Below are 19,279 nucleotides of genomic sequence, written 5' to 3'. Positions count from 1 at the left end.
TTCCTGAAACTTTCTCCGAGTTTTCAGGCTGGGTTGTTGCTTCTTTGTGCTTCCTCAACACATGGCTTATCCCTTCTCAATAGCTTGTTTCAGGTAATACTGTAACTGCTTTCCATCTCGCCTCATGAAGCTGTGAGCTCCTTCAAGGCATGGTACATATAGCACAGTGTGTGGTACAGAGCTGGTCCTCCATAAATATTTACTGAGAAAAGAAAGGCCTAAAGCAAATGTTACTATCATGAGATGATTATGGGCATTCAGAGATTCTGTCTTCAAGCTATGTAAAGAACTTTATTTTTGGCTCTAATTATCCTAATAATCTTCTCAATCTTTTCACTCTTTTTGGCTTGTTTGCATAAATTGTTGACACTTTATAAACATTTGACTATTTGATGATGAGCTGACACTAACATGTGAATTGAGCAACCACTCTAGTGATGATGATGTTGACTATAAAACATATATGCAAATGAGGCACTTATTTTCAGGGCCAGTCATGAAACCCTCTCTTTTCATTCTACCAGGTAGGCAGGTGTGCAGAAATTGTAGGAGGATATGTTGGTCCTAATCTGGACATGAAAGGAGGTTGGAATTTTTGACATAATTCATGAGCATTGGAACTTCTTAAACAGTCTTTAAAAATGGGATTCATTTGAAAATAATTTGTTTATAAAATAGAGACAAACCATTAGTTGATTTTACTAGAGAGTGAAAATTACAACTGATTACAAATTCTGCTTTTGCTCCAACCATAACTCTTTCCCCAAACAGTTGCTGACCTCTGACCTCAGCAAGGATACCTGGCTCAGTGAGGCTCAGTCACCTCAACTTCTTTTGTCTTCTCTGCCTTTGTCATGGAGCGTACCATCTCAGTGCATTAATATCCAATCATTTGCTTTGTGGCAGATCCTGACAGAATCCTCTCTCACTCTTAGTTTTTTCTTTACTATGTTCTTTTCCCTCGTGCAGTTTACTCTCTTGCATATTAATTTTTTCTCCTTTCTGGTTTGTTTCCTTGGTGTTTCCCAACACTGAACCCCCATTCTTGGAGCCTTCTGCCTCTACCTTTACCCTTCTCATCACCTTTAGGGTGGTCTCTGCTTCACTCAGCGTTAATCCTATTTACTCACTAAAACTGTACTTTGGGGTGTGTGAAGTTTAAATCAGGACTTGCAGTAATTAACTCTTGATTTTTAGGAAGGTCATTTTCTTGATTTCTGAGGGAGATGGAATACTTAGCGGAGTTGTGCTGGGATAATCTCTTTCCACCCTCCCTTCTGTCCTTCCTCAGGACAATCTCCCTACCCATGAAATAGCTGGGCCTTTTCACTTTAAAGCTCAGCAGAACATTTTACATAATGTTTTGCTGTAGTTGTGTAAAACTGATCCCCGCTGATAGAGAAACAGTTTTGGAAAGAAGTTTCAGTTTTCAAACAATGAGAATAAACTGACTGTCCTGACCCTTATCCTATTTCAGAGCCTCCCCTCATTAGGCTGGGGTGAAGGCGACTAGTAAAAAAATTAAATGTTTACTAATTTAAAAAGCACTTGAAAACATCTGATTGAGTATTTCTTTAATACTGAAATGGAGGAGGCTCCATTTCATTAAAGCCGGAAACCCTAGAGGAAAAGATTTATAGATTTAACAAAGTTAAAAAATAAAAATAAAAAGATGACAATCTGGGGAAAATATTCCAACACATGTAACAGTCAAGGAGTTAAAACGCTTGGTTTAATAAGTGTTAGATAAATCAGAACAAGATAAATTCGTGGACATACATGTGAAAATGTGTTCATTCTTACTGGTAATCAAATAATATATAAATCAGAACAAAAATAAGCTAGATTGGACATAATTTAAAGACTGATAAAATGTTGATAGGAAGATGAAAAACTAGGCGTATTCATACCAATATACACACCTATTAGAATATACACCTATTAGAATAGCTAAAAGAAAAAATACTGACAATATCAAATGTTAACAAAGATATAGAACAATTGGAACTCTCATAGCTGGTGAGAATGCAAAACGGAACAATCACCCGAGAAAACAATTTGGTAGTTTCTTATAAAGTTAAACATATACCTACCATATGACCTAGTGATCTTTTCCTGGACATTTATGCTAGAGAAATGAAAACTTATATTCAGACACATGCAGAAAACTGTATGCGAATGTGTTTACTGTGGCTTTATTCATAACTGACAAAAACTTGGGGAGAAATGCTCTTCAGTGGATGAATGGTTAATCAAACTGTGGTATATCCAAAAAAAAAAATACTACTTAGCAATAAAAAAAAAAACACCGTCAGAACTATTGATACATACGACTTGGATGAATCTCAGCATTATGCTGAGAGAAAGAAGTCAATCCCAAAAGATTTCATAGTATATGATTCCATCTATATGACATTGTTGACAAGACACGTAATTACAAGAGACAAGATTAGTGGGTGCCAAGAGTTTAGGTGTGGAAAAGTCATGAGACTGTTCTGTATCATGATTATGGGGGTGGTAACAAATCTGTATATGTGTTAAGATTCATAGAACTTGACACTGAACGAAAAAAAAAGTAAATTTTACTCTATGATAATTAAAAAAAAGAAAACCCTAGGTATTCTCATACCCTGTTCACACTGGTGCCAACTTTATGGAAGGTAATTTAGCTGTATGTATCAAAAATGTATATTCTAAGGAATCTTTGGGCATGCGTACAAAGATAATACTAGGATGTTCATGGCTACATATTTTATGGTTGTAAGAAAAGATACAAACTATATGTCTATTTGTGGGGATTGGGTTTCAAGTGGATACATATGCAAAATGGAATATTATACATCCATTTAAAATGATATAAACCTATACTTGTTTACATGGAAAATTGTCCATAATAGGTAGTGAAATAATAGCTTACAAATAGCATATATGGCATGAAACTTCTTTTTAAAATGAGAAGTATGGGTCTAAACATATATTTATTTATAGAAAAAAATCCCAGAAAAACGTACACCGGACACATTGACAAGCCCTCTCTGTGTAGTGGGCATATCGGGATTCCCACTTTTCATCGTCGTATACTTTTTTCATACTCTTTTTATCTTTATACCTTTGTTATAATCTGAACATTTGACTATGAGCATGTATATATATATTTTTAAACTTTATTTTGATTTTTACAAAAACCCATGCAAAGTTTGAAGGTTTCAATTTTAGACCATGATAAAATTTTCTCAAGTCAAAACAGGTTTATTCAAATGTCATGCACCCCCCCCCTCCCCAAAGTATCTTGCACAAATATATTATAAAAGAGAGCATTTAGCTGCATATTTCTAGGACTGCTGGGACCAGCAGTATTATTTTCACTGTTTAACTTCCCACCTTCCAATATGTGTGGGTTATTACCACTATTCCTCATTGTTGAGAAGTAATCTTTGATATTTAAAATGTAATTCTTGGGCTGAAGGAACATAACCTCAAGGTGTTCATAGGGTTAAAAATCAAATAATGTATTTTGCTTAGTATAAAGTATGGTCTTATGCGTATTGTGATTGGGAGGGTAAAATGGAAAGGTTATCTATTACTAAATTTAGAAATTATGTACTGATAGATTTGATGGTTGATTTAAATATAACTTCTTGTCAAGCATCTGTTTTTAGAATCAAATTACTATGACTCTACAGTTTCCTTGAAGTCTCAAAGTCTCACATTTCTGTTTGCCTTTGCATGGTTTTAAGAAAATGAAGAGTGTGAAACTGCACATTTAGTTTTCATTGTATCATATTGTATATGACATTCTGGTCATTTCGTGGAAATATAAGCTGACAAACAAATTGTCTGCAGAAGAAATAATTGTTATTATCTCATTCAACCTTAGGCCATCCAGAACTCTCTTCCACACACTGGAGATTCCTTTGGGAATGCTTTTTTCTCCCCAGCTGCTCACATGTTTTTCTAATCCATCCCTTCCCCATCTTTGCCTTACTGCCCACCCCCCAGTGGAGTGCTGCCTGTTTTTGTTTTTTTTTTTTAAATCTTGCTTTTTTGGTTTATCTCCAGGGTTTAATTCAATAAACAGAGAGTCTTGGATCAAACTTTGGGTTCTTATGGATTTGAAGGTATTCTCTGGTCTCCTTTTTAGTTACCAAAAGAGTGTTTCTTCTGCCGTCTTTGACTCTTCCCTGCTGATTTTACTAGATCTTTGATACAAACGAAGGGTAAGATTCTTGAGAAAGTGGTGTTGTTGTTTGAGGTCCTCATGCCTTTTATTGTGCTGTGACTCAAGTTGTGTTTGGTTACAGTCATTGTGGTGTGCCTTAACATTCAAATTCAAACTAGCCAAAGTAGAAACTCAAGGTTACGATCTTTCAGCAGAGATGAGAGTTTAGCTATATCTTAAAATGTCCCTCAGCTAAGTTTAAGTTTCACCAAGATGTGGGTAATTCACTGCCTACTACACTCACACGCTCAGCCACTTCTCCCAACACGTTCTCGGGGTGTGTGACACACTAGAGTCTCCAGCTCGCCTCGCTGCCCCAAGAACTTCTAGGCCAAAAGGCCACAAAACTCAGAAGCCTATCGGGGCCCGGCAGGTAGTGCAGACAAGAAAGTCAGGCTGTTTAAGCAAAAGAAGGGTTAGTGGGGGACTTGGGCAAAGCTGCAAGGGCATGTTCCATCAAGAAGAACCTCTTTTCAGCATCAGACAATTGTTCCTATGTGGGAATAGGCCTCGTGTGGTCAGGTACTCCACCTTTTCAATAGAAGCAAGAAATAAAGAGTTTTGTCTGATATTTCCAATCTTGTCAACTATTTCAAATAAAATGTCAATACACTTTAGCCCAAACCACTTGTCAGAGAGCTGGATGTATCCGTGGGCTGCCAGTGTGCAACTTCTGATTAAAAACGAAAATGCGTAAACTTTGCATCATACCGAAAGCAAGGTATGATGAAGGCTGCTCTGAGGTGAGGATTCCAGCCGTGACTTTGGGACTTTGAGGCACCAATCTTCAGTGGGATTGTCGTGTGCTAGTGAGAGCAATTGGTTGAGCCTGATTGGCCTTTCTAGATCTCTGTGGAAGCCCCCAAGGCTCTTGGGCAATTCTGGGGGAGAGAGATTGTGAGGGGAACCTTAAGAAAGACGTATCGGACTTCCTGCTAAGAGGCAAGTAGGGATTTGAGTAATTAAGCAAAAGATTAAAAAGAGATATGATCATATTTGTATTTGACTCCAAGCTGATCAAGTGGCTTTACTGGTTAATTTAATTGAAAACATCAATTTAAAAATTTACAAATTGGATTTTTGCAAAGGAGTCACATTTGTTAAGTTGTTGCTGGGCATTGAGGAACATTTTTGTTGTTTGGGATAATAGTAATAATAGTAATGGTAATAATTGGTAATAATAATAACAACAGCTGTCATTTATGGAGCATCTACCATATGCCAGGCACAGTACAAGTGCTTCATGTGTACTAACTCATTTAATACCCGTAAGGTAGATTCTACTATTACCTCCATTTGAAAGAGGAGTAAACTGAGGCATAGACAGATGAAGTAATATACAGAAAGACACACAGATATGTCATACAAATAAGGAATTTTCACTTAGCAGTGGACCCCTAGGATAAGTTTAAAATCCTCTCACTTTATTTTATTTTATTACAATTTATAAACCAGTCACCAAAAAGTTCTAGCTGTCTTAATCGTTTTCATCTCTCCACATTCTCTTCTGTTTTTCATTACTGTGTATATACTCTTCTAAAATATGTTAGGGTTTACTGTTTCCATGTGGTAATTTATGGTTTGCCTTTCTGCAGTTGTAAACTATCCCCTCCTTCTACTTATCTACAAATGCTGTTCTTGATGCCATTTTTCTTAGCTAAAAAATAGCATATGTTTATCCTAGAAATTTTGTAAAATACAGACATGTATAAAAAATTCACTTCTTATCTTACCATCCACAGAAAATAGCTATTAACCTTAGGTGGGATCCTTTCCTATGCACATATATTCAATGAAAAAGATTATAAATATACTGGCAATTATTTTTACCAAATATAAATCATATATAGATGTAACCATAGCTCTGCTTTTGTTTTCAATTAACATTTATCATAAGCAGTTTCCCATATCACTACCTTTGAAAACATTATTTATATTTTTAATGACTACATAGAGTTTTGTCATATGAGTTTACCAGAGTTTATTTTAAAATTTTCATGCTGTTAGGTGATGAAGTATTTATAAAGTGTTCACTCGTGCAGATAACATAGTGACACACATTTTGAACATTAAGTCTTTGACCATGTGTTTGGATATTTCCTTAGGATAAATTCCTTCATGTAAAATTAGTGGGTCAAAGGCTCTTAATACATATTGCTGAGTCGTCTGCCAGAATGTCGGGCCAATTCACATGCCACCAACACCCTTTGTTTTTATGATCTTCATTTCCTTCTCTTTGATTTTATTTCCTTAGATGTCTTAGGACTAGACCCTCAATTTAGCTTTCTTTTCTCATTCTAGTAGTGTGTCCAGGGCTGCCCACCCCCAACCAAGTAGACAGATGTGTGGACTTCCTAACAAACTCGGCTGGGTAATGGAGTCCATCAAGAGGAAACCAGCTTTAGGGTCAGCTCTGTGGGAAACCCCAGCCCTCTAGGAATGGAGCCCATTCTCCACTAATTTACATCCTTGTGGGTGATTCTGTGCGTGTGATTTTCTGGGACATGTAAACAGCTAAGAAATAGCTCAGATTTCACTGGACAAAATCAGTTACCAGAAGCATGGCAACAAGGAAGGGAAATAAAAGCCTGCCCCCATGACATGGTCACAGCACATCCGGACAGTTAGTCTTTGAGGAGGTAAAAACATTCATTCTGTCTAGACAATTGCAGAAGGGTAGAGAGTACTGTACAAGTCCAGGTCAAAGCACCACAAGACCCCTGGAGAGGGGGAGGATAATAAAGGGAAGACCATGTACTTCTGAAGGAATCCTTCCCAAAATACTGAAGGAGAAAAAGAGAGGCTTGCCTTTCTAGGGGCCTAAGAGAAAAGGGAAATCTGGAACATTTTTTAGGATTTCTTTTTTTTTCTTTCCTTTTTTTTAATGACTTATTCTCTTATTAATATGTCAGAGAGAAAGAAAGCTCCTGGCTAAAATATAAACAGTTCCTCATCCCAGAAATCATGGCCAGGAATATGGATTCTTAATAAGTATCAAAAAAGCACTTTGAATAAGGAGAGAAGAATGTAGACACCTCATTTCTGTTATAATAAATGCTTGATTTCTTTTAATCCACAGAGTCTAATTATTTTCTTTTCAAACTTAAGGGCACTGTTTCCCCTGTGAATCTATTGCTATACTTACTAATGGATCTGAGCTGAGGGTATTATTTGCATATTAATTTCAGTACTTAAAAAAATATCTATCTGTAATAATTCTCTCTCCACCCCCCGCCCCCCCCCCCCCCCCCCCCCCGTCTTATCCTCTCCTCCCTCCTTTCCTCCCTCTCTCTGTCTCTCTCCCCTACCCTATATCCCATACTTTCTATTTAATGAAGGAAGTGGTTTCTATATCCTTTTTCTTCCTTTTCTTCTCGGTCCCTTTTGCCTCCTGCTTCTAGAGTAGTGGCACATGGATTCGTTATTTAATCCTATCCATCTCTCTCAGTGTGTATTCTTACACAGGAGGAGAGGGGTGGAGATGACGATTTCCAAGCAATGTGAACTACATGTGCAGAGATGTGGAAAGTTTGCGGACAGGGGCATGGGTAAAGGTAAGATAGGAGTGGGGAAATTAAAGAGGAAGCAGGGCCTACAATTAGGCTCCAAAGGCCTGCAAATGTCATGCTTGCAAAGGTGTTTGTAGGTATTCTTAAGGAATTTTGAGGGTATTTTTTCTTTGTAAGCAATGGAGAACCATAGGCAGTGTTGAGAGGGGGGAAAAGATATGATTATTTTTTGGTTTTGTGTTGGTTTGCTTAGGGTTTCTCTCCCCAAAGCAAAAATTACTCCATGGTGTTAGGGAAGATAAATAGAAAGGGGAAGAAACTAAAGGCCGGAACAGCAGTTTGGAGGTTACTGCAGTACAGAAGCACAGGCCTTTGGCTTGGGCTTAAGCAGTGGGGGTGGAGATGAAGGGGCAGCTTTAAGAGATATGTTTGACTGACCCGACATTGGTGCTTTTTAGAATGAGAAGGAAACGATGGGGACACAGAGATGAAAAGTTAAGCAAGGGTGACTATGATTTCCCACAGTTAATGTGTGGATGATGATGTCATTAAATGAAATGATAAATAAAATGCAGCTGGAGGAGAGAGACATAAAGGGAAGATTAAAAATTGGTTTGGGGTTTATCGGCAGAACGTCTCGTTCAGTGTTTTGCTGGTAAATGTTAGCTGGCTTTCCAAAAAAATAAAAGAAAGCCCCACTTGTATCAGATTTCCAGTGGTGTAAATATTCCTACCACTGGCTGATTTTAAACTAGCCCCATGGAAGTCACTTACTGCAGAGGTGGGAAGAGATATACACAGTCAGCTCCTCTGAGCTGGAGTGAGCTGACTCCAGCACCCCACTGGTCCTGCTGGGTATTCTACTGTAATTAGGGAACACAGTCCAGGAGCTCAGGGAGGAGGTAAGAGCTGGCGACATAGAGTTTAAGTGAAGCCACGGGAGTGGAGCATGTAGAAATAGACAGAGAAAAACCAGTATAAAGGGAAATATATATAAGGAAAGAGGAGTCAGAAAAAGAGCCGTGAAAGAGGCAGAAGAGGCAGAAGAGAACTGGATTCACGCAATACAAGAGAACAACTGGTTTCAGGAAGGAAGGTGTGGTCAATAGTGTCAGATACCAGCGATCAGGTAGCCTAAGGACTAAAAGGAGGTCATCAGCGGTACCAATTAATGGTCTTGTTTTCTATACTGATAAAAAAGAAAGCTCACATGCCTATCTCTTTTTAAGGAGGTCACTAATGAATTTGGACAGAACGGACAGAGTGGAAGGGGCAAGAGCTTGCCTGTAATGGGCTGGTGAAGGAATGAAAGGGAGGGAGGAGAGATGAAATCTTTCCAGCAGTTTGGCTCTTACAAGAAGGAGAGTGTGAAGGGAGGGAGGCGGGAAGGATGGCTTTTAAGAAAGAATTATAACTCATTGATCAACTAGTAATTCAGGGGCACATATCTGTCTATCAGCCCGGCTAACTTGTTCATCCCAGTGACAAAGAACACATCTTACTCAAATCCAACAACAGTAATGGTTTTGAATCTTGCTTAGATGTCATAGCGGTCACATTAATACAGAAGGGAATTGCATTGGTCTAATTAAACTGAATTCGTAGGTACAGAGAACCTGTGCAATACATAGTTTACTCCACAAATAATGGCAATTCCTCATTTAAAAAAAAAATTTAAACATCAATTGCTTGAAGATTTGTTTGTGTGTCTAACCATGTATTGGAATTAAACTGACTCAGACATGAACTGTAGGTCCTTTTTTTTCCCTCCGTATATGAAAGGATTACTTTTTTTTTTCTTTTTGGAGGCACCTCTCATTTTCCTGGAATTCTCAAAAAAAAAAAAAAAAATCCAGCTCTTAGGTCTTTTTAATTATAACAAATTCAGCTTGAAAAGTTATTCTTAGAATATTTTCTTTTTGTTCTTCATTGACTTCCTGTAATACTCTATTTTTTCAGAGTTTTCAGGAACAAAACAGAATACATACCAACCAAAAATACGTATGTGGTGGGAATCATTTATATTTTCAACAATGTGTATATGTACATTTATGTAGACCAGTTAACAGATACTATATATCAAAGCAACCGCCAAGAAAGCCTTTTAGATAATCCATAATTTGAAAGTCTCAATGGAATGATAAAATTGAGCTTCTCTGTAGCTCCACGATCTCTAGCAGGGTCTCCAAGGTCACAACTGCCTGAAGGGTGATTCCCTGATTAGAAGATGCCAGGGTCATTTCAGACTAGAACTTTAGGCCCCTCAGGCTACATTTACAGAATCAGATTCTCCAGAGCAGCAGTAACAAAGAAGGGCCTTCCTACATATTTGGAGAGGGCCGCATAGGGTGCAGATTTGGTGTTACTGGCAGGAATTGCAAAACTTGGGGAAAAGCTCACTAAACCATACTCAAGAAAAAAATCAATCTCTGACATTTAAGGGAGAGAATTCACACTTGCAAACTTCTTCAAGGGACACGTTCTCTTAGGCTCTAACTTTTGGAATTCAGTATTTTTGTCACCCTGGCAAAGTATGGGCTTGGTGTCAGCAGACTTGTGTTCCTACATCACCTGGCCAAATCACATAGCCTCTTGGGCTCTTTTATTGGTAGAAATCAATGAGACTAATAAACAGGTTTCAAACATTGTAGTATATCCATGTATTCATTGTAGGGGTGAGCAGGGTCTTGATACCACCGGTTTTTCTTAGCTAAAAATGATCAAGCTTGGCTTTGGGGCCACTGATTTATGTATTTAGAATCAATGGCTATCCTCTCTCTGGGGCTTTCATCTTCTTGGGCTCACCTCCTTTCTCCAGCATCCTATGTTTTTGTTATTTGTAAAGACTTCCTATTGCTCATTTCCCAATAAAATAATCTAAGGGATTAGTTTAGTAGGGGTGCTCTTGGGAACCATAGCCTTTAAAATTCCAAAAACAATAAATTTGGTGGTGGAATTTTAAACACTGTGATAGGTGGGTTGGTGGGGGTGCAGGGAATAGAGAGTCAGGGAGACCTAATCACTCCCCCAAATCACACTTGGAATAGTAACACTTGCTCCAGGAGCTTTCCTTTAGCTCTAGAGGTCCAGAGATACTACTTTTAACTCTTTGCTAGCCCTGAAGTTTTAAAAGTTTGCCATGGGAAAATTTTTATAGGCCATGGCTGATATCTGAAAATGACATTAATAGTCAGCAAATAACACCCTCTTTGTTTATAGTGCCATTCTTTCAAGGAGTTTAAAATAAACAAAATTCACTTTCAGAAAACTCCTGTGAGGCACGGAGAGAATGTATATTTTCTCCATTTTCCAGATGAAAACATGGAGGCAAAAAGTTATGGATCATGTGTTTCACTCAAATTTGACCCCAGTCTCTTGGCTACGATTGTTCTTTGACCCAGGCAAGAAGAACCTCTCTCCTGGCACCTGAGCCAGGTGGCTTGCCTCTGGCTGTCCTCCAACTCCATCTCTTCCTAAGGATGAGCAGTCCACAGGGCCAGGACACCAGAGTGCTGGGACCCCAGAGTTCCTTGTCCGAAGGCTCCTAAGTGTACTTTGCAGGCTCTGCATGGGCTTCCTCACTGAGTCTGTCCGGAGTGTTGACACAACCAGTGGCTTTTGTACCTGGGTTCCAGTTGTAGCCTTGACGGTTCCCATGAAGGGAGCTTATGCAGCTGGGGGTCCATGTGCACACAGTGGAGGTTCTTCTGGAATATAATGGAGCTAAAGATGGGAAGAGAAAGGGTCTGGGGGCAGGCTGTCCTGTTCCACCAAAAGGTCAAACTATGAGGAGTCTGAACATGAACTTGCCCTTCTGGGTTGCTTCCAAGGTATCTTTGTCAAGGTAGGAGACATTTATTTTACAGTCTGTTGGCTTGATTTATGGGCCCCCATTTGAAATCTTGCCTCTGTCCCTTGAATGTTATGAGCAGCCTTGCTTCTGATTGTCAAAGCCAAAGTTAGAGGAAGAAGTTGGAAATCTATCTGGATGGTTACATAATTTTACGTGATTGTGATTCTCTAGCTGCACTTTGCTAATCTATAGGAGCCAAAATACAAGCCCCGTGTATATATCACTGGGATGCTGACCAATACAATGAAAATAAAAAGGGGGCTGGTCCACATGGTTCCGTTATTTGTCCTCCCTTCCCCCTCACCCCAGTTTAAGAAGAGCAGCAAGACGCTTTTCATTGGTCCTGCCAGGCTGGGAGTCCCAAAGGCAGTAGCTTGCCTATTGAATACCAAAATCAGGGTTTGTGGAGGAAAACAAAAAGTCAATTATCCAGAGGACTGTCCGCCTTCTCCCATACTTTAGGCTTTTGAAAGGAAAGAAAGACTAACTGGTTGGTGTCAGGCAGGTTTTCAGCCTCACTTTCTCTCTCCGTCCAATCCTAATGACTGAGTCAACTAACAAAAGAAAAAAACATTGCTGAAAAGCACGGGTTGAGAGGAAGCGATTTCCACTAATGCTGTTGGCTGCCCGGAACGTGGATGACAGAGACAGTGTCCCGCACAGCTCCAAGCCCCGCGTTTCCTTCTCATCCTAGGAGGCCAGGGCTGGGCGGGGACAGGGGGCGCAGACCCTGGACGCGGCGATGCCGGCAGCACCCCCGGCTTTCCACCCATCGCCCGCAGTCCTGCGGGGAGCCGCGGGACGTCGCCCATTTAAGGGGCGGGGCGCGGCTCCACGTGCTTTCTGCTGAGTGACTGAACTACAAAAACAGAGGCCGGGAAAGGGGGCGGGGAAGGAGGCAAAGCGAACAGGCTTTGACCGATAGTAACCCCTGCGCTCAGCACAGCCGAATCTATAAAAGGAACTAGTCGCGGCAAAAGCCCGGTAATTCCGAGGGAGAGTGACTGGGGCCGGGACAAGCCGAGTCGACACTTCTCTCCCCGGGCGCAGGTGGGCAGGGCAGGAGGCGCCGCAGGACCAGCGTCACTGGAGCCAATTTCTCCCGGCGCCTTTGCTCCTTTTTCTTTCTTTCTTTTTTTCCGGTTTTATTTTTGTTTTTTGTTTTCCCCCTTCTCTGGAAGGGTTTTTCAAGGGGTGGGGAAAAGAGACGCAAACACAAAAGTGGAAAACAGGTAAGAGGCTCTCCAGTGACTTAGGCGTTATTGTTTTGTTGTGGGGTCGAGGAGTCTTTGGGAAGCGCTAGGTTGCGGGGAGTTTAGTCCGAACCCCCACATCCCCATCTCTTGCAACGCAAATGGTGCGGGGTGCTGTAAATGCAGGGAGAACGTCCTAGGACGCGCTTCGGCCACCCAAAGGCCCGGCGCTGCTGCGCTCCGGACTCGCCCTGCAGTGGAGCCCAGGGAGCATCTCTGGGCGTGGAGCCTCGGGTGCAATACCTAGGGCGCAGTGGGATGGGGGGGCTCCTGGTCGTGCTGGGGGCACTGCTGCCGGAGTGGGCAGCGTGGCAGGTCCCACACAGAGTGCTTCCCTTTGTTTGGAAGCTTCTGAGCTGGCTAGAAACCCCTCTGGCTGCAGGTCTGCCGGCGCCCATAGGGATGAATGCCAGCACTTAGTCCCTATTCCGTTCTTAGGAAGCTGGTCTAAGTTGGGCTCTGACCTGGTGATCGGCCCCGTGCGTCCCCGGACTGGAGTAGGCGTTCTTGTTCCCCAAGAACTCGACTGGGAGGTGTCCCAAACGGGGTCCGTAGCTATTGCTCACTTGAGGCCTCAGGGGCTTTGTTTGACTTGTAAGTCCTGCGGATGGTTCTGTGCGCTCACCCGAGCTGGTGTACCTGGCTCAGCGGGGTGGGGGCGTGGGGACGAGTTTTGTTCCTTTGAAAAACAGAAGACTTAGAAGGAGAGCCTGCGGAAACCTAGAGCCGAGGTGCCTATTCCCCCGTCCCCCATCTCCCTGCCCTTTGCTGCTTGTCTCTTGGAGCAGCCTCAGGGAGGGCACAGATGAAGAAAGAAGCTGGGGCGAGATGGTGCAGCGGAATGACCGAGAGTAACCCCGGCGGGCGGTGCAGAACTCAGCTTCGCGGCTGGGCTGGCCTCCACAGTGGGGGTGGGGAGGGGCTGGGCGCCGGCTGCCAGTGGCCCCGGGGGACTGGCCCGCAGCGCCTCCTGGCCGGGTGGCCTGGGAATCGGCCCTGTGGCTGGCGTGGGGCCGGGCTCTGTAAGGCGTTGTCGCTCGCGAGTTCAGACCAAGATCGCTTGAAGAAGGAAACCTGGGGAATTAGGCGAAAGCTGGTCTGTTTTTTTTTGTTAGAATGTTTCCCGACTCCCAGACCGTTGCTAAATCCGAAGGTTCTTGGGGCGTGGGCCAGTGCCAGAGTTGTGTTGTAGATGCCTCTTTTTCAGTACTTATTAGAAGAAAGGAAATGAACAAGATAAAAAAAGGGGGAGGGGGAGAGACTAGAAGAGAAAGAGAAAGGAGCTTCTGGCGCTTAAAGTAATTGACCCTTTGGCATCACTGATACCATCAGCTTTTAAAACCCAAGGCTTTTCAGTGACATCTCACAAAGTGAGTGGGTGGTATAGACATTCATATAGTAGAGGACAACTTTGATATTTAAAAAAACTTCCTTGGTGACAAAAAATCAAGTACTTAATTTCTCATCTCGCCTTTTGTTTCAGACCATTTTCCTCATACCTTCCACAACAATAATGGAGGCTTTCTGTTCATATCATTCTCTTGAGATACTTCTCCAAATCAAAGAAAGTGGGAAAGTGTGGATAATGTTCTAGAATAGAATCTCTTAAGATAGTATAATAATTTTCAAGTGCAAAGTTCTCATTGTCAGCCTTTTTCCCAAATGCTTTTATAAAGTATTCAAATAATTCATGATAGAGTTCGGAATGCATTGGATACACAAAGCAAATTCGTATCTACTTGAGGAAATGCAGTAGGATCACAGTGACCAGACTTAGTGATGACCAAGGTCCACGTAAGGGTAAGAATTAATTGCTACTGTAGTCAGAGTAATTGACGAGCCCCTTTTCAAGGACAAGCCTGGTGTTCCAGAATCACATATGGTTGTGAAGGAGATACCTATGATACGTGCATCTCCTGTCCAGATGAGCATATGAAATCTCAACCCTTACAAGTGTTTTGATTTATATCTAAATAGAGGCCTATGATGGATGCTGGACACATTTTGGCTTGGGCATATTGATAGTTCATGTGAGACAATGATTAGTCTAGGACTGGAAAAGGGTAATTGGGACTTGGTTTAAACCAATGCTCTAGGAAGTCTCAATGCTTACATTATTAAAAATTAGTGAAACCAAATGAAACTCAACAACACAGCTTTTTATTATCTTCTGTAGTATTTACCTTATATAGAGAGAAGTTGGAATATTTTTCGAGTTAAATTTTTTTGTTTTAGGGATCTTCCCCTCCATAATACAAGTTGCTTATACTATATTCGTGTGACCACAATTGTTAATATGTTTGCGATTTAAATTTTTAGCTCCTAAAATAATTAAATGGACATTGCCTTACTCTTTAATTAGGAACCTTTTGGATATCTAGGAAATACCAATAGATGCGGTTTTTGCATTTCTAAAATACTCTCAAATCCAAATACATTTTTATTTACTATCTGGGTACTAAAGAAATAATGCAAGTATAATGTTCCTTAGTGGTCAGTTACTCCAGCATCGAATTTTAAAAGATCTTTCTGAAAATTTGTTTTATTTAACTCTCCTGGCAGAGGATGTACAGTGAAAACGGAGATTGTCTTTATATCTGCATGTGGAAATAATCATAAATGCCAAAGTTATTACAATGTTTATTTAACGACTATTAAGTAGCAGTACGCGCCAAGTACTATTCCAAATGTTTTTCAAATACTAATTTAATCTTTGCGACAAACCCATTTATTATTCCTATTTTGTAGATTAAGAAACTGAGAGGTTAATTAACTTCTCCCTGGCCATACATCTTGCAAGCGGCAGAGCTAAGATTTGACCCCAGCTAGTGAGCTCCAGAGTTCTGGAGCTCCCACACTGAGTCACGAGGTGGTACAGTTCCAGCTGCTGGGAGCAGAGGACTTTCCAAGGATGCTCACACTGTGTGTTGGTACACCCATCTGCTAAGTTCTTATCAGAATCAACAGCCTGTATCACATTTCCATTATTGCTGTGAGTGGGCCAGCCAAATTCTCTTCTGCTTGTTGGGACATTGGTTGCATAGGGATTGCAACACCACGGAAAGAACAGACAATCAGATTTACTCAACTCTCATTCTTTACTTGATTTATAATGAAAAATGTACTATTGCTTCAGTCAAATATTTGTGAGTAGGTCTATGATCTCAAAATGTTTTCCTGTGTGATACACAGAACATGGAATAACAGAGTATTTGGCAGTAAAAATATAAGGAACGAAAGAAAAAGGAAAGAGAGCTATTTAACTGTGTCAGTCCTAACTTGGGTGAATTTTTTAAAAAATGACTATAATTCAATACGATTCCTGCCTGTTCTATCTCTAACCATGTTTTGGACCTTTTGAGCTATTTCCCTATTATTGCCATTACTGTCTAGGAGGCAAATTTAGCCTTTTCTTAGGCATTTTTCTCTGAAAATAAGTAGCAATTTCAAAGTCTGCTTTATAAAAGTGAAATAGGATGGAAAACTTTTTCTTATTAAATTGGGGTAGCAAATTAAAAATTAAAAATAAACTCTTAGAAAACATTTCTTCTTGGTAAAACAGTTACATTTATTATGGATTTACTGTATGCTGGATGTTGTTTTAAGCATTTTACATGTAATAATTCAGTTCATTTTCACAAGAACCACATGACGTACATACTGTTATTATCTTCTTTGTATAGACAGGGAAACTGAGGTATAGAGTTTGTGAGGAGCGTGATCATAGAGTTTGCAAGTAGTGGAGCTGAGCTTGCATCCACGCAAGTTTGGTTTCTAATTGAAATACTAGCACGAGGCAAGGAGTTATTCTTCCTTTTCATTTGGCTATTTTTACCTAAAAATAGTTCCCTGGATAGGTAACCAGCATAGATATTGTTAGAGAGGTACGTATGAAAAATATTTGAAGCCAGAGAATGAAAATCTCGTGTATAAAACTGCTTTCAGATAGAACCTTAGGTTACTCTGCATTTTGTTGAGATGATAAACTATATTAAAGCAAAGAGCGTTTAACAAAGAACGAAGACTTGGATCCTAAAAAAAAATTAACTTTGAAATTCTGTCTTTTTACATTCTGAACACCCATTTTAAGACCTGATTGAAATGCCATCCTTCTCCTAAACTTGTGGATTCACTCTTCCTTGCCAACACAGGGTTAAAATTAATTATCCCCTTCTTTTTTACTCCCATAAAATTGGATTGCAACAGTATTCATGCCGTGTATTTAATTGTGTTTTTTTGATATAGTTAACATTTAATTGTGTTCCTTTTGAGTAGAAAGAAAGACCTCCTCCTCCTGGAGATCTTCCATTCATTCTCCCCAGTCCTTAATTCAACTCCCTTGATATGAGGTATGCAAGGAGTTCAATAAATGGTGACTTGAACGAGTCCAACAAAGGCAATGGGAAACTAATGTTTGTTTTCTCTATTCTAAAAGGTGAATTAAAATGATGGAGTAATCATAGAAAAGCTTTAGAAATAGAATTATATAAGAGATAACTACTTAAGTTTAGGTTTATGATTGAGAAATTTTAGCCTGTACTTAAATTATTTTGACCAGTTAACTTTCTGGAGAACAAACAATTCTGAGTCTATTCAGTTTCATTTCTCTTTTTGAAGCAGCTGCGATTTGAAAAAATGCTATAGTCGGAGACATTTCACATTCAGAGTACTTTGATTTGCACATTAATTTATTTTTTAAATAAGAATGAGATAATTCAGTAATTTATAATTTAAATAGTTTTTAAAAACCCAAATCCTTTTATGCATAGGATCTATTCTTTTATTCATTCTCTGTGTGTGTGTGTGTGTTTATTTAAAACTCTGCAACATTTTTTATGCTAAATCCGACTTCCAAGAAGTATTTGGAAGTCAAAGCATTTTTTTCTGGCTAGTCTTGAAGTCAAGATGTTTCATGATAACTGGTATATAGTGTGGGACATTTCCTAGGAAGAATTTTATGTACATAAAACCAATCTGTGGTTATTTAGGAGAGGATTTTTTACTACCTTGAGAATATGATGAAAGCTGTGGATTATCCCTTCAGAAAAAACATACATAGACATGTACGCTCCAGAATTTACATATAATTACAAGTTTACACATAATTATATTTTTCATATAATTCCAGAAACCCACTAAGGAGCCATGTGACCTTGGGCAAGTCATTCCATTTTTCTGAGATTTAGGTTCTTGGTTTATAAAATGAAAGAGGCTGAAGCACTTGACTTTTAAAGTCCTCTAACTCTAGGTTTGTGTTTAGGGAAAGGATGATCCTTTGATTGGAGCTTCCAGGAGGTATATCTTGAGGGACATTAGTGTAACAGAGCTTGTGGATTTTGAGAGGTAAAGGGGAAACACGCAGGGGGTGCACAAGAGTGGTCCTGATGCGAGAAATGATGGAAAGGAAGATGATGGGAGGAGAGGAAGAAGGAAAGAAAGTTGTTGAAATTGCCGAACTATGTGCATTAGGTGGACAAAGACTTAAATCACAGAACCAGAAGGAAATTCTCATCTGAAATGCAAAGGAAGGAGGAGTTAGTTCATTGCAATTCATTTCAATAGAGCAAACACGATGCAGTGAAAGACAGGGAGACACTGTTCTCATCTCCGACTCACCATTTGGAGAGTAGCTCTGAAATAAAACATTCATTTGGATATTCATCCTGGACATTTCCATTTTGGGTATACGGTGTGCTGCTTATATTGCAACCCTGTTAAGCCAATATGTGATCGAAAAAAAGCTAACTGACTCCTAAGACTAATTCATCCTCCAAGAAAGGAATGCCAATGCCCATCCTAGAGAATTGGACTAATCTTATGAGCATATTTCTAAATATCTTGAAAGACTCTCATTGAGGGTAAGTGGGAAAGACACAAAGGTTTTTAAATCTTTGTTGTGAATTTGCTGTTTCAGAAATAATAATAGATTCGGACTAGAAGGAAGAAGAAGGGAGGAAAAGGAGCAAGAGGTTTTAGGATGGGGGCAGCATGGGAGGAGGAAAGGAACTGCTAAGAAGTTGTTTGGGTTTCATATCCTTATTTATACTTGCCTTGCAAAATTCCTGTAGGATGCCAGGTTGGGAATCATTGTTTTTGCCAAGAATCAAACCAAGCTTGTTTTCTTTAAGAAGCAAATCCCTAAGGGTATGGCAGTTTGAAATGGATTCGAGCTGGAATTTAGATGATCCAAGTTTGTCATAAAGGGAACACTGATGGAAGGAGCAGCTTTCCTTGGAAAAGACAAGAGAAAGTGAGGACTCAGACTCAGAGTTTAGATTGACCTGTAGACCCTTCTCCACTCCCAGGGGCAGGGCCCTGGGATGGAAGTGGCAGTTTATCTACACTGGGGTGGTGAGGTGTGATCTCTGGTACTGGTAGAGGGAGAGAAGAAGAAGCTAGAATGTTAAACATATATACATATATGAAGATTATGTACATATATCAA

At 40.1% G+C, this 19,279-nt stretch overlaps 1 protein-coding gene across 2 annotated transcripts in view; it reads left to right on the top strand.

Annotated features, from left to right (window-relative positions):
* Nucleotides 1-12,520: 12,520 nt before the first annotated feature.
* The window catches only part of ABCA1 (ATP binding cassette subfamily A member 1), a 122,935-nt gene continuing 116,176 nt past the window's right edge, over nucleotides 12,521-19,279 (top strand). For both annotated transcript variants that reach the window (XM_081065652.1, XM_081065653.1), the window contains exon 1: nucleotides 12,521-12,813. The gene's annotated coding sequence lies outside the window, so the exon portion shown is untranslated. The remainder of the gene's footprint in view (nucleotides 12,814-19,279) is intronic.

This window comes from Rhinolophus hipposideros (assembly GCF_964194185.1).
Source record: "Rhinolophus hipposideros genome assembly, chromosome: 11".
NCBI lineage: Eukaryota > Metazoa > Chordata > Mammalia > Chiroptera > Rhinolophidae > Rhinolophus > Rhinolophus hipposideros.
This window is presented reverse-complemented; position numbering and strand designations above follow the sequence as displayed.